The sequence below is a fragment of the Ursus arctos genome, unplaced genomic scaffold (assembly GCF_023065955.2).
Source record: "Ursus arctos isolate Adak ecotype North America unplaced genomic scaffold, UrsArc2.0 scaffold_27, whole genome shotgun sequence".
NCBI lineage: Eukaryota > Metazoa > Chordata > Mammalia > Carnivora > Ursidae > Ursus > Ursus arctos.
In genome coordinates this window covers 20529148-20541783 of record NW_026622952.1, presented here as the reverse complement: position 1 = coordinate 20541783, position 12636 = coordinate 20529148, and the positions used below count along the sequence as shown (strand labels likewise).

Genomic DNA, 12636 nt, shown 5'->3' with positions numbered 1-12636 from the left:
TCGGAAACAATGGCCAAAATAAGTCAGTACTGAGTCAGGGCTTGAAAGAAGTGATGGTCATTTTCGCAGAGAGTCCTAACCACTGGAACTTGGACAAGCCTCACAAAGTTGTCCAGTACTTGAAGCTGGTGCACACACGCCTCTCAAACATATCTTCTTCTTCTTCTTTTTAAAAGATTTCATTTATTCATTTGATTGAGAGAGAGAGAGAGAGTGAGCACGAGCAGGGGGGAGAGGCAGAGGGAGAAGCACACTGCCCGCTGAGCCCAGGAGCCCGGATGTGGGGCTCGATCCCAGGACCTGGAGACTGTGACCTGAGCCGAAGGCAGACGCTCAACCATCTGAGCCGCCCAGGTGCCCCTCAAACATAGCTTCGTACTATTTTCTGGGTGACATCTCACCAATTCTTGTTCAGATTCTTAAAAAAAAAAAAAGAGACTATTCTCTACATCTTTTACATCCTTCAAAACGTGACCCCTGAGGCAGTGGCCTCTGCTTCCCTGGGAACTTGCTACAACCGCTGAATCTCAGGGCCCACACAGGCCCTAGTGACGCAGCATCTGCCTTTAAACGAGCTCGCCAGGTGACTCGTGTGCACATTCAAGTGTAGGAAGTGCTGCTGCGTGCCTTTTATATCTCTAGATTGCCAACCTCCAAGCCGAACAATTATCATATACATGCTTTCCTTTTAAAAAACTTTACTGAGATATGAGTCACCTGCCATGGAATCACATATTTATAGTTCACGATTCAATGGCTTTTAGTAGATTCAGAGTTTCACACCCATCACAATTTATTTTATTTTATTTTATTTTATTTTAATTATATTTTATTTTATTTCTTTACCACAACCGATTTTAGAACATTTCTTTTTTTTTTTTTAAGATTTTATTTATTTATTTGACAGAGAGAGAGACAGCCAGTGAGAGAGGGAACACAAGCAGGGGGAGAGGGAGAGGAAGAAGCAGGCTCCCAGTGGAGGAGGCTAATGTGGGGCTCGATCCCATAACGCCGGGATCACGCCCTGAGCGGAAGGCAGGCGCTTAACCGCTGTGCCACCCAGGCGCCCCTAGAACATTTCTATTACTCCTAAAAGAACCCCCACATGCTAGCTACCATGTCCCAAGCTCCCATCTCCCCCAGGCCTCCTTGACTCCTCATCTACCTTCTGTCTTCATAGTTTTGCCTATTCTGAATTTCCCATAAATGGAACCATACAATATAAGCTCTTTTGTGACTGTCTTCTTTCACTCAGTATCATATTTTTGGGTTCCACCCATGCCATCGCATGTATCAATACTTCATTTCTTTTTATTGCAGATAATGTTCCGTTGTGTGGCTGTGCCACATTTGATTTGTCCATGGGCACTGTGGATGGACATTTGGATTGTTTCCACTCTTTGGCCATCAGGAATAAAGCTTCCGTGGACATCACATACAAGTGTTTGTGTGGACGGATGTCTTCGTCTCTTTGGGGTATATACCTAGGGGCGGAATTGCTGGGTCATACCTTGTGTTATTAAGTGTTTTCACGTTGTAATTCAGAGCATACAAGTGCTGCTGTTCCCATGTAAAAGATGAGGAAACGGAAGTCTGAGAGGTTGGCTTGCTTGTGGAGGGGGAAGTTGTCTAGTTCTGTCTTGCGACTTTCAGGTCAGTGGATTGGTAAATGGTCTAATTAAAAAAGAGTAGGTTAATTGGTTTTTCCAAGCTCACCCAAAAGATTTAGTTTAATAAAGAAAATTGTGGTCTTGAATTTATAATTTTACTCCTCCAAGTCCTAGATAGTGACTGGGAGCCCAAGACAGTGTCTCTAGCTTTTAGACTGTACTCAAATTTTAAAAATACAGTGTTTTGGGGCGCCTGGGTGGCACAGAGGTTAAGCATCTGCCTTCAGCTCAGGGCGTGATCCCGGCGTTCTGGGATCGAGCCCCACATCAGGCTCCTCCGCTATGAGCCTGCTTCTTCCTCTCCCACTCCCCTTGCTTGTGTTCCCTCTCTCGCTGGCTGTCTCTATCTCCGTCGAATAAAAATAAATAAATAAATAAATAAAAATAAAAATACAGTGTTTTATAACTTTTAATCCCTAATCAATGAATGAAAACATTGATTAGAAATTGAAGGCAGTCTAAAGGGGAGACATTTTTAAAGTTAACATGCAAAATCCAAGTCCAAGACAAGTTCTCTATCCCCAGCTTTTCCTTCACTATTATGCTAAGTAAACTGCGTTGTTCCCTCTGTTTCTGCCAGGCATTCCGAATTTATGTACAGAGGACTTGCTTGTCTTTAGTTAAAGATGCATTTCTTTGTGATTTATTTATTATGTTCTGTAGTACCTTTCCACTTAGGAGCCCATGGCACTGTCATGTAATCTTTAGGATGTTATTTTTATCATAAACATTTCTAAGAATCCTTATGTTGACTAGACAATCGACAGGAATGGTTCCCAGCATAGTTAAAGAGAAGAGGCAACAAAGGAACTAGTAGAGCGACATGAACATGAACTATCACGTACAAATGAACTATCATGGAGATGTGAGCTAAGGTACAAGGGACTACCGAGGAGGAAAAGCTAATTTTGCCTTCTGAGGTGAGGGAGGGGAAGAACTGGGAAAGATCCCAGAGGAAGACATACAGAGGTGAATTTTGAAGGATAATTAAAATAATGTAAGATAGAGAAAGGTGAAAAGGACATTTTATTTTTTAACAGCTATTTTGTATATTTACGTGATATATAATTAAGCTGTGCATATTTAAATTTCAGATTTGGTAATTTTAAAAAAGGTTTTATTTATTTAGTTAGTTAGAGAGCAGCACAAGTAGGGGAAAGGGGCAGAGGGAAAGGGAGAGAATCTCAAGCAGACTCTGCACTGAGCAGGGATCCTGATGCAGGGCTCGATCCCACGACCCTGAGATCACGACCTGAGCCGAAATCAAGAGTCAGATGCTCAACCTACTGAGCCACCCAGGTGTCCCCAGATTTGGTAAGTTTTGACGTGTATATGCACCCACGAAATCATGCCACAACCAAGAGATTGAACATAATCATCACTCCCAAAAGTTTCCTTGTGGCCCATGTAATCCTTCGCTCCTGACTCGCCCCGCCCAGCCCACGCTCATCCCACCCCAAAGCAGCCATTCACAGCCTTCTCTCACTCTACGTTACCTTCCACTTGGCTAGAATTGTGTTCACGTGGAATCACAGAATATGCACCCTTTTCCTGCAGCATTAACTGTTTTGAGACCGATCTATACTGTTAGGTGTATCCGTCGTTCCTTGCTTTTTATTGTTGAGCAGCTTTCTAGCGCATGGATTTACCACATGGTGTTCACCAACTTTTCATGGGTATTTGAGTTCGCTTCTAGGTTTATCAGATTGCTGCTGAGAAGACACTATGGACAAGTCTCGTGTCTTTTCTCTTGGGTAAATACCTAGTCGTGGAATGACTGGGTCGTAGGACACGTGTTAGTTTCACATTTTAGTTTTCCAGAGCGGGTATACCGTTCCATATCCTCACGTGTGGTGTAGGAGAGGTCCCGTTCCTCCACACGACTTGGCCTGGCCAGCTTTTTGAATTTTAATTTTAAAATTAAAATGTTGTTTTGTGGTGGGAGGGAGCATTTCTGATGATTCTCTTGGGAGAAATTCTCTTGGGAGGCAATATGATCATTTTAAATCTCTTGCTACACATAGGAAATTGTTTTGCATAAAATTCTTCATTCATTTACCGTCCTAACAAAGACTTCAACTTATTGGCCTTCATTTTTTTTTTTTTCTTTTGAGAAACAGAGAGCAAGAGAGAGAGTGAACAGAGGGAGGGGCAGAGGGAGAGAACCTTTCAAGTAGACTCCGCACTGAGCACAGAGCCGAACGAGGGGCTCGATCTTACGACCCTAAGATCATGACCTGAGCTGAAATCGAGAGTCAGGTGTCTAAACCATCTGAGCCACCCAGGCACCCTGGCCTTCACATTTTAAAATTCCTCCTCATCTCCCTGAGCATTCCTGTACTGAAAGTCCCCATGTACCGTCCTTCCTGGGACATGTGTGTAAAGGGTCTTTGAGGGGTTCCTAATATGATCATCGGCCTCCACTGTGGCCCTGCTCTAACATGCATCTGTCCAAGGTGAAGGACGCCACTACACCAGGTAGCAGGAATTCGGTGGGGTAGAGAGCCAGAAACAGACTGTGCCGAGAACGGGAAGGTATAGTTATGAGGCTCCGGGGCTGACTTCCATAGCAGGAGCGGGTCTCTTGCCCAGTTATAAAACTTGGCTTTCCTTATAGACTAATTAAAACTACAGCTTCTAATTTTCTGTCTCTCAAGCACCACCTCATTATTAGTAACACTTATAAATATGTTTATTTTGTTATAATCAGTCCATCTGAAATCTTTTGGGGAACAATTTAACCCAGGGTTTACATTAGAAGATAATCTGTAATGTCCTTTCCAGTTTTGTGGCTCTCCGGACGCTCTTTCCCCTTAAAAACACAAATGACTATTGCTTCTGTCTGTTCAGCGGTGAGCGGCTCTGCACTTTACACGCGGCAGGGAACTTTCTCGTTAATGCCACCCCAGTGCCTTGTCTTGACATTTAGCTTGAGAATTCAGGGATTTATCTTTCCTGTCAAGTTTTAACCCGCTATGCTTCTTCAAAGGGCCAGTCTGACAGTATTTTGAGGTTTGTCTCCTTAGACAAATGGCTCATTGCAGCCTAAAAAGGGAGTAGACGTGACGGTTCTTTTTAAACACCAGCAGACTCAGCTGAGGGCTGTATGCATGGAGGAGGCCTTTCTGGCCCCCAGGGGGACCCTAATCAGAGGCACACTGATTAGAATTAGAATTAGAATCTTTCCCTTTGGTGTGGCTCAAGTCCTCCATGTGGTCAGTGGTCCTGGGGTAGGTGTTCTGAGGGCCTTGTCCACAATGGGCATACGGGCTCGATGCAACCATTCTTTTAACTTATGGCTAAAGTTATTTAAATATCGGAATGATTAAAATCCTCTACAGCCACTATTAGCAATTAAGGCCCTAAAGAAGAGTCTCGATCCTGTTCTCTCTCACCACCCCTCCTCTCCAGGTGGCTGAAAGGCTTACTGTAGGAGGGACTGCCTCAAATGTTAACATTAGCTTTCTCCTGACAATGAGTCCCCCTACACCGGACATTGGGTTTTTTTTCTTCTTTCCTCTTCTCACATTATCTTTCTTTCTCACCCTCTTTGGCTTTCCCTTGATTTCCACTTTCCATTAGTGGGGAGAACTTTCTACCTGTTCAAATACCGCCCTGAGTGTTCCCCGACCCGTCGGAATTTGCCAGCTGACCCGTCTGCCCTGTCGAGGGGGACAGCCCTCAGGGGACGCAGTGCATTTTTTTCTGATCTGCCCACCTTCCCGGGCAGAGCTGCAGATCTGAAATCCTAACCCAGCAGCTGAAACCCGCCAAGGAATTTTTCCACCACACCTCTTCTTCCCTGGTCGTATATCAGGTCAGCCCAAGTCCCACTTTGGCGTAACCGAACTCTGGTGGGTTTTGACTCTAATGCCACCACCGTCTAAGTGCTTATGTTCTTTCTGTCTCCTTTTGGGTGATGGCAGGAGATGACACCAGCTCCATTTAAATAAAGAAGGAACCAGGAGGACATCAAAGTCACCGCATCATCTGGTTACGCAGTGACTCAGGAGCCAAGCGAGGCCTACGTTTTCAGCTTTCTTTCAACATTTCATCTGAGTCAGTAGACCTTTTACGTCCTTTGAACCAATCTAGCCTTTTCCATTGCCCCTCAGAGGGCTCTGTTTTCATACCTATACTGAGATTCTCCACACGGGCTCACGGAGAGAGGGAAGAACCCCCCCAGATCCACCCCTCTCTCGAAGCCCCTCTTTGCCTTCCTGGTGCTCCCCCCAGACCGGCTGAAGGGGAGGGTTCCTCAGCACCCTCTATCACCACACAGGTGCCTGTGACCAAGAACCTGTCCTACTGTCCCACAAGTGACCCCAGTTATGGAACAGAACCCCCCCAAGCACTGCTCTGGTGAGCTCCCCTTCCTGGTCTGCTCTGCACAGGTCTCCTTCGGGGTAAACGGGTCTCAGAAGGTGGCACTTGCCGAATTCACATGAGCAGGTGTGACGGGAGGCAGGAAGTGGCAGTGGTCATGAACTAAGCTCCGAGCCGAATGCCCTCGCAAAGGGACTGAGATCGGGGCCCATGGCTGAGGTCAGCCTGATGGAATGCTTCTAGGCGACACACCCTCCCTAGTCACGGGTGTGAGTCAGAGGGCATGAGAGCAGCCGTGCCCAGCTGTGAGCAAACCTGCACCCCAGAAGCGCCGCAAGGAGGAAAGCCGGGCTGCCCCTCCCCCCCAACAGCAAGCAGGTCACTCTCCGCGCGAGGGCGCTGGGCGGGACCGACGTTTCACTCACGGAGTCTGCGCCAGCTTTTTCCAACCAATCAAAACCTGCGTTGGCGCCTCGGCTGGGATTGGTCTTCCGGGCTTCTTGGGAGCCCATAGGGGGAAGCCACTTGTCTCCAGACGCAAATTCCTGAGCAAGGGAGAGTGTGCTCAGTGGAGGTCAAGTGGAGGTCAGGGTCAGGGGGTGCCTCACTCCTGGCCCATGGTAGGCAGTCAGCAAATATGGACTCACGGGGCTGAGGAATGAGAGGTCTGCACTTGCCCCCTTTTCCATAGGTCTCTCCCTCTTCTCCCTGCAGTCACATTTTCTCGGCAGGATGGACTGCAACCAACAATTCAGGGACTCAGAAATGGCACTGATGAGCTCAGCACTTTCACAGATGAGATCCGGCAGCTGGGGGACGACTACAGGGACCTAATTGTGGGACACAGCCTATGACTTAAAAAAAAAATAAAAGTAGTGTTGAAAAGAAAACCACAGGCCCAAAATGGCATCACTGAGGCCAAATCATCAAACCAGGGCTTAACACCTAACCAATCTGCAATTTCAGCCTCCCCCAGAAATGTCGTCTTAACTGATCAGTTAGGAAATTTCTTTCTTTTTTTTTTTTTTTTTAAAGATTTTATTTATTTATTAGAGAGAGACAGCCAGCGAGAGAGAGGGAACACAAGCAGGGGGAGTGGGAGAGGAAGAAGCAGGCTCCCAGCAGAGGAGCCTGATGTGGGGCTCGATCCCAGAACACCGGGATCACGCCCTGAGCCGAAGGCAGACGCTTAACGACTGCGCCACCCAGGGGCCCCAGTTAGGAAATTTCTGATCAGCACCGATGAGATGATCTGTCACAGGGGCCCCCTCCTTCCCCCAAGGGAAGATGAGGTCATCCTCCTAATAGGACCGTCTGCCCTTCCCTCAAAGGAAAGGAGACCTCACTTGGAATAGTCCTTTATTTTCTTTAGCTTATAACTTCCTTGTTCCACCTCCTTCCTAGAAAAACCGTCCATTTTATACAACTCCTCAGAGCTCCCCTCTACTTGCTAGATGGGATGCTGCCTATTGATAAATCATTTTTTAAATAGAGTGAATAAGATCTTCAGTTACTCGGTTCAATTTTTGTTGTTTCATGGTGGTTTCCACAGAGGTGCCACAGGCCTTACTGAGATGGGACCGGCGCCTGGGCTTGAGGCCTCTGGGCCGGGGTGAGGCTGAGGGGCCCAGAGCCTGGAGCGGGGCAGGTAGGCTGCTTGGAGCACAGAGCGTGGCCCCAGGTTCTGAGGGGCTCTAAAAGCCACTGCCATGAGCAGGGTGGGCCTGAAGGACGGTGCCCAAGATGGGAAAAGAAACCGTTGGGCAGGTGGGGAAGCCAGTTGGCTTTGCTGGCCCTGGATGCTCACCGTGGCTGCTTGGTAAGCAGGAGCCCGGCTCTGTTCTCAGAGTCCCTCCTGCTCCTGGGAGGGGCCGGTTGCATAGCCGGAAGGGGTGGAGAGCTGTGAACCTGACCTCAGCCACCCCCGGGAGCCGTGGGGGTTTGGTGGAGGAGCCCCAGCCCCGCCAGCCAGGTAGAGGTTCTCAGGGTGAGGCCCCACCAAGGGCCTCACTCCCAGGAGGGAAGGCACTGACTTCTTCTCTGCCCACCCTTCTCATTTACTTCTTGCAACATGGAGATCTCCTACCGTCCTAGATTGACGGGGCGTTTTGCTACCGACACTCACTGTAACCTTTCCACAAGGACAATCTCACCTATTACACCTCGTCTCTTTTATCATCTTCCCTCTTCCATCATTCAGTCCGTCACACCACCACCAGACTGAGTGGGCACTGTGTGCCAAACCTTTTCGCAGGCCTGGGGACCCCAAGTCCCAGCCTGCCGGGGGCTCCCGCTGGCATTCAGGGAAAAGCTCCCGTGGCATCACGAGGACCCCCAGTAAATTTTGTGATGGTGGCACGAGGGAAGGACAGCAGAACAAACCACGTGCCACCAAGGAAGTGGTGCGGGAGGGCTCTTGGCCAAGAGTTGGGACCTGAAAGATTGAGCACGGTTTCCACAAAGACAGGTGGCCCTCATTCCGGGAAGAAGGAAAGAATGCACCGAGGCCCGAGGCCCAAGGCCCTGGCTTGGAGGAGCACGCTGATTTTGGAGAAAGCCCACAGCTGAGCGGCCCTGGGTTTGCTGCACACAGGGCTCACGGTAAGCAGGGGCGGGGCTGGGACTTCCACCTGCTGACCTTCCTCGGGTCTGAAAGTCTCATCCTGTCCCTGAACTTGGGGAAGCCTGGCACGCTTTGCTTTCAGCCGCCTCCGTCTCCTCCTCTGGGGTAATTAATTAATACGTCCCTCCTTCCTAGATCCGGCCTCCCCGGGCACCAGTCGTGCTTGTCCTTGCTCTGACTCTCAAGCGCTGCCTGCCTTCTCATTTTGCCTGGGGCGGGAAGGGAAAACTGAGTTGAGATCAGCAGCTACATGAATGAGAAAGCAACCCTATCAGGAATCCTAGGAAACAAGTGAAACAAAAGCAGGAAGGATGTTTTAAAGGAAAATCCTCACAAGGGAAGTAGGGAGACAAAAATAAAAAAAGAGAAAGGGAAAAGCAAACAAACTTAGGTCACCTGTGAAAACCACTGTGTTAGCTAATGAAATACAGGATATGACACAATGAATCCGAAAAAGCTAGGGAAATAATCATAGCTAACACTTAAATAGCAGTCACCCTGTAAGCCCTTGTCTAAGCACGAAACTATTAACTCATTTAAGCCTCATGGAAGCCCTCTGCGTTGAGTACTCTTATTATCCCCACTTTACAGATGGGGAGACTGAGGCACAGAGAAGAGAAGTGAAGAATGGCTGTATGCAGTGGATAGGAATTAGTGGCTTGCGTGTATTATAACAGAAGTTTACAAAGAATAAGTTTCCTTGAGGGGTTTGGGAGAATTCTTGCCTCGTGCTCTTCCTGTTCTCGCCAGAGAGGGTTGCGTTACCTGGAGTGTCATGCCCCCTGAAGTCCAAGTTTGGGACTCAGATATGGCCTGGGTAAGTAGCAGTCTTTTTACATGAAAACCAAAATGAGTCCTGGGAAAGAAAAACCTACAGATACAGAAAACCGATCCTAAAAGAAACAGGAGCAGGCAGATCTCCTTATAAAACTAGAGATTGAGTGATGGCTGTGTTTAGCTTCCAGATCGTCTCCTGCTGCAGCCCCGTGGACTCATTCAGGCCTGAATCTCATTTCGAACAGATTACGAGCAAAGTAATGGTAAGTGAATACAGAACTGTTTCACAGAACACTGGGGTGTGTATTTCTAGACCAGTTTATAGGTGTATAGCACTAAAAGGAAGGTAAAGATCCTTTCCCACTTTTCCAAGGAACGTTCTACAACTCAGAACCCCCCCAACCAAGCTGAGGTTTCAGTATCTCAGGGCCTCGTGTGTGGGTTCTGGGGTGACCGGGGGAAAGTGAACGGGGCAAGCAGTGGCGCCCACAGGAGGGCAGAGACTAGCACCCAGCAGCCTGGCAGTGCCCAGCAGGAGTGTGGCTCAGCCCCCATGCGCGCAGCGTGGTGTCCCAAAGAGGCAGCAAGTCCCCACCAGAACCCTGGTGCTGAATAAAAGCTGCTGTAGCGTCTGGAAGCAATGATGGGGCCTGGTAGTTACTGAAGCATCTAGCAAAACTATATCCACACAGAAGAACTGTAAAAAAAGAGAAATAATCTTATTCACAAATAAATGTAGGAACAAACCCCAAAGAATCCTTGGGGAAAATTTGTGGCAAGAGCAATAAATACAAGTGATTACTGTACATGTGACCTTAAAAAACAAAAAAATTCAACGAGCCTTATGGAGAAGGATTTGGGTTACTTTCATTTCAACTTAGACTTTAGGCAGAATCTGTGTTTTAAAAAGAAAAATGTGTTCACAAAAAATAATTTTTCTGAGACGAGAAAACATATCTTAAGTTATGACAGTATCAACCCAGAGAAGAGTTAGTGTTGAAAAAATTCGTTTCTTAGAAATTCATGTTCATTTTTTTTCCTTAAAGCTTTGCTAATTACTGACGAATCTTCTCTATTTTCTATTGTTTGGATAATGTTAGTGTTCTGTGGACAAAATCCAAGACTCGCGAGTACAAAAGAAAGCTCATGGCATTTAGGTCAAGATTTGCTACTCACCTCTCCTCTCCCTACCCCCCACCCCCACCCCGCACAACCCCAGTTTTGATTCATTGTGGTCTTGGAGGCATGACCTTATCTATTAATCTCAGTGACATTCTGGGTTCTGCAAGGGCAATACTCTGAATGGCAAATAGTAAGATGAAAGTACTGAATCTCTTTAGTCTGTCTGGGTCCTAGAGCGCTTTATTTTCAAGGGCAGACAGTATATACACTAACAGAGTTCTCACTCCAGTCATAGCTCGTGCAACAGAGACTCTTCAAATTTAACAAAATAAGAATTTTATGCTGTCTGGCTTGTTCTTAATTCTTCCCTAAGGGCCTATTTGGTTTAGCATCAAATATAAGATTAAGAGACTCTAAATTTTAGCTGAACAGTCACTCAAGGGATTTAGATGATCTCTTCACACAACAGAGAGTAAGCGAGGAGCAGCGGCTGCCTCCCGCTCCGGGGGCGCAGGCTTATACACACGATACACCTCGATTTCCTAATGTCGGTTGTTTATTTGAAAGCAAAAATAAACTATATTACTCCGCCCTCAAAAAATCAACTCTGTTAGTTGTGGAAAACTTGGGGCAAAACAAATCTCTGCCAGTTTATACCGAATAAAGCAAAAGAAGGGAATGAAGTTTTTACCGACAATATCATCACATAAAAATATGTGTATCTACATATGTGTGTATTTGCATAAATCTTCAATCTGCATGGCAGAAATGAAATGGGGAATTCATAGCTCGACAGGAATTCAGACTTTGGTCTTCCAAGGCTGCTTCTCGTGCTGCTGGTATTACCCTGTGCTGTAACCCAAACGGGGATAGAAGCTTGCAGGCCAGAGGAGAAAAAAATGTGCAGGGTAGTAGGCCTCAGTCCCATCAGCTGGCTAATAAATAAATATTTTTGCATAAGTAGTGAATCATAATATGTGCTTTTCTTGTATTTTTAGACTTAAGGTGGTTTTAATAATTTTAAAGAGACAGCAAGGATAGAGAATCAGGGAAGGCGAAAGATGGTAATAAAGAGACAAGGAATGAAATCTCCCTCCCTCCCTCCCTTTTTCCTCTCCCTCTCTTTTTCTTTAGCTTTTCTCCAAAAACATTATAGAACCACATAAAGAGCTGCAAAATTCCAAAAAGCCTCACTGTGAAGTTACAAACCGGAGGAGAGCTTTGGAAATGGGGTTGGGAATGGGGGAATGGAACGGGGAAGGTTCCGGAAGGCAGAAGAGCACCAGTTGGCCAGACCTGGCTCGGCTGGCAATGTTTTCATGCCCCTGTGCCCCAGCAGAGCAGAGTCACTCTCCTAGATTATTTGCAGGTAAAAGGAAATATATATTTTTTAATATCTGACTATATGGTCTTTGCGGGGTAAATGCAAATATTTATATGCATAAACACATTTGAATGACGGCGGTTTGATGGTTACATTTTCTAGAATTCATTATCTCCGTGTTCATAACGCTTGAGTGCCTAGCAAACTGCTGGGTGGAGGGAGAGCACCGGGGTTGGACGCAGCTCCTTCATTCGCAGAGGAGCGAACGGGTTTGGATATCACATATGGTCTGCATACACCCCGCTTACGTAAGGTTATATTTTTAAATGTGAGGGTGTGACTAAGCCTTCAAAAACTATTTAGACTGCCTTGGATGTCTTCGATTCTCCGAAGTCGTGCATTTTCTGCAAATGGAAGTCAAGTAGTAACCTTTGCTGTGCCTTCACTTCCTCACACGGTTGCCAGCTCTTCCGCTCGGCAGACCTCTTGCCCTGGTAAGAAATGCTAATGATATGGCAACGGCAACCAAATAAAAGATTAGGTGCTGCTAGGGAAAGACTATTACTCATAACTCGGTATACATCCTGTCAATTATCCTGCCCTGATGAATAGTATGTGACGGGAAAGTAGGAAGTGATAAAGGACCTCCCAACCCCATCTCCTTGAAGGGGAAGTGGAGCGTACCAGGCACCTTGCCACACACACCACAGGGCAGGGGCTGGGCTCATCCATCACCAGGCCACTGCAGACAGCCTCTGCGCTGTTATAAAGTATAGCATAAAAGGGTTTGACAT

General features: G+C 46.9%; 1 long non-coding RNA gene across 1 annotated transcript; it reads left to right on the top strand.

Moving 5' to 3' along the window:
* Positions 1-9173: 9173 nt before the first annotated feature.
* On the top strand, positions 9174-11130 carry LOC130541893 (uncharacterized). The gene is made up of 2 exons (XR_008955986.1): positions 9174-9436; positions 9578-11130. It is a non-coding gene; the product is annotated as an uncharacterized LOC130541893 (long non-coding RNA).
* Positions 11131-12636: the final 1506 nt, after the last annotated feature.